Genomic DNA, 3,256 nt, shown 5'->3' on the forward strand with positions numbered 1-3,256 from the left:
ATATCTGCCAATGGGCAACAACTAATAGATCATATTTTTTTCAACTTAATTTCTGTTTTAGTAAAAAAAACAATCAAGATGTATGTCTTAGTACAAGTGTCGTATAATTAACTACACTAATCAAGTGAGTTAACCACTATCTCTTGTCCATTCGGCATTAGATTTCCGTCGATGCTCTTCGTGGGCTCCGATTTCACACCACATACACAGATAGCAAATATGGCTCCGGGGTAGGACAACAGCATGCTACGACAACAGCAGCATGCTCTTCGTGGGCTCCGATCTCCTTTGCATCCAAATACTGTACCAGCATGCTAGGACAGCAGCAGTAGTACATTCTTTCTGATGTTGCTCCACCTTTTTTTAGCAATGGACGATAAACTACCCATTCTGCTAACGTTAGTACACAACCATCACCCAACATTGGAGGTAAGGCACCATGTTATCTCTTTCATTCAACAAGTCATTTTCCATAGGATAAAGAATGAGGATGCACATGGGCATCTCGTTATGTTCAAAGAGAAAGTGGCCGGGCACAATCAAGTATAATGGTGTCACCGAAGACCAAATTCTTCTCATGATCTTCCCTTTCTCCTTGAAAGACAATAAAAGGAAATGGTTGAATTCACATGAACCGGATACATTCATAAGTTGGGCTAGCCTCTCTAAGGCTTTCATCAACAAATTCTACCCACCTTCAAAAACCACAAGGATAAGGCATGAAATTCAAACCTTCAAACAAAAAGACCTTGAGACCCTAAGTTAAGCTTGGAAGCGATTTTGGGACCGTCTTACCTCTTGCCCACACCATGGCATCCCCAAATTGATGACTACCCGAACATTTTTCCAAACCCTTGAACCGATATTTAGGGATATGATTGTGGCGGCCTCCAACAGAAACTTTGATTCTATGAATAGCGTTACTATTACGGAAATGATTCAAAACATTTCCGAGATGGAAAATAGCTATGGTACAAGAGATAGTGACGGAAAACGTGAAGGGCCTATTAGACTGAAGTTGGAAACAAAGTTCAAGTTGGATGAATTGTCAAAGAAATTTGATAACTTAGGATTGGAGAAGGGTAAGGACACGTTCATCAAGTCCAACAAGACCAAGAGGAGAGACCAAGTCACTCTAGGGTGTACTATGTGCAAGAGCCAAGATCCCCTCTAAGAAACTACAACCAACATCCGTTATGTGACAATTGTGGTGGAGTAGGCCACACATACGACACATGCTTCTCCATGCATCTTCAACAAGATGACCAATACCCATAAAAATGTTATCTTGTGCAAGGCCAACAACCAAGGTACTATCTTCTCAACGTCAAGAGACTTTTTACCGTGCTTTCCCGAATCAAGATCTGAGGCTTTCATATGCGGGCCAACCTTTGGACCCTAAATATCAACAACCTCAATATCAACCACCAGCGAAGTCGGATCGTTCAAGGCAATACAACCAAAACCAAAACCAAAGTCAAGGTTCCGATTTCAAGAGATTTCCACAAAAGAACAACCAACCTTATGTTCCACCACCCCTAAGGAACAACAACCGGAATGACAATCAAAATTTCCAAGACAACTTCCACGGAAACCAAAATTTCTAAGGAAATCAAAATTACCAACCTTAAAATCAACCACCCCCTCTCATTGAACCACCAAACCCAAATCCTTCTATTGAATAAATGTTGAAAAACATGGAGTCTAAGGCATTACAAAGAGAATCTAATGCGGAGCAATAGTTCAAGCTTCTAAGGTCCGACATTTCAAATGTCCAAGCACACCAAAGAACACTTGATTCTTACATGACCAACCCTAACCAACCCTAACCAAGAAGCATCTAATCCTCCAAGGGGATCTCAATCTCCACCAATGCAATGCTCCTACCCTAAGGATGGACCACCTCATCACCAACAAGCTCATGCGTTGACTTTAAGGGGTGGGAAAGAATTGGAAGACCCTTATAAAGATTTATATTCCGATTCAAAGAAAAAATGGATGTTATGAGAGAAAGAGTTGAGAGCCCGCCTTTATCACCAACAAGTAGAGGTGAGAACTGCAAGAAAGGGAAACTAAGTGATCAACCCAAAGATGATGAAAACTCTGTCTTGGAAGAAATTGAGGTTGACAAAGTGGTTAGTGAAGAGAAAAAAAAGAACCCAAAAAGATTGATGACACCAAGCAAGCCTCACCTCCTAGCAAGGCTCATGTCCCACTAATGCCTTTTCCTAATAGAGGTAGAGTAATGAACGAGGAGAATAAATTCTCTAAGTTCTTGGTAATGTTGAAAAAACTTGACGTTTCATTGCCTTTCACCGAGGTAGTGATGACACAAATGCCACTCTACACCAAATTTCTCAAACATGTGTTGACAAAGAAACGAGGAATCGGAGGAGATGGATTAGTTGCTTTGATGAAAGAATGTAGTGCGGTATTGCTTAATCCCATGCCTAAGAAATTACAAGACTCGGGTAGTTCTCAATCCCGTGTATGGAAGGCAATGTGAACACTGAAAGAGCTTTATGCGATTTGGGTGCAAGTGTTATTATCTTACCTCTTCCAATTCCCAAGAAGCACGGTCTCCAACATATGATTCCCACTTCTAGGACTTTGCAACTTGTCGATCGATCGGTACAATATCCGAAGGGTGTTCATGAAGATGTCCCGGTACAAGTGGTTAATTTCTATATACCAGCGGACTTTGTGGTATTAGATATTCCGGAAGACCAACAAACTCCGATTATTCTTGGTAGGCCATTCATGGCAATCAGAGGTTTAATACTACGGGTTTATGTGTTGTTGGGTACTATATCGAGTAGGGCTTACTCTGTCGAGTAAGTGTGTGTTGGCGTTCTGGACAATGTTCTGTCTGATGGGTACTCGATCGAGTACGGGCAACTCGATCGAGTAGGGGCCACTCGATCAAGTAAGTCACTTACTCGTTTGAGTAAGTGGGTTTTTACGGGTTATTTTACCGGGTTTTGATAGCAACGTGAGAATGATAGAGAAGCATCAGAATCCAGAGTTCTTTACACCAGTGAGACCATCGCGTTGTGGGTAAGATCGTAGTACAGTTTTTATATAGTTTCATTGATTTTGGTTTAAACCCTAATTGGGTAATTTGGGTGTTTTGGGTGTATTGTTGGTTTAAATGGTGATTGTATGATTGTGTGTTTGATAGGAGGTGATTTCGTAGAGGAGCGTTTCTGATTCGTTGTTGTGATGATAATGGTGATTGCATTTTTCTGGTAGGATT

General features: G+C 41.2%; 1 non-coding gene across 1 annotated transcript; it reads right to left on the bottom strand.

Moving 5' to 3' along the window:
• Nucleotides 1-709: 709 nt before the first annotated feature.
• Nucleotides 710-816, bottom strand: LOC141650186 (small nucleolar RNA R71). The gene has a single exon (XR_012546234.1). It is a non-coding gene; the product is annotated as a small nucleolar RNA R71 (small nucleolar RNA).
• Nucleotides 817-3,256: the final 2,440 nt, after the last annotated feature.

This window comes from Silene latifolia, chromosome 3 (genome assembly GCF_048544455.1).
Source record: "Silene latifolia isolate original U9 population chromosome 3, ASM4854445v1, whole genome shotgun sequence".
In the NCBI taxonomy this organism is placed as follows: Eukaryota; Viridiplantae; Streptophyta; class Magnoliopsida; order Caryophyllales; family Caryophyllaceae; genus Silene; species Silene latifolia.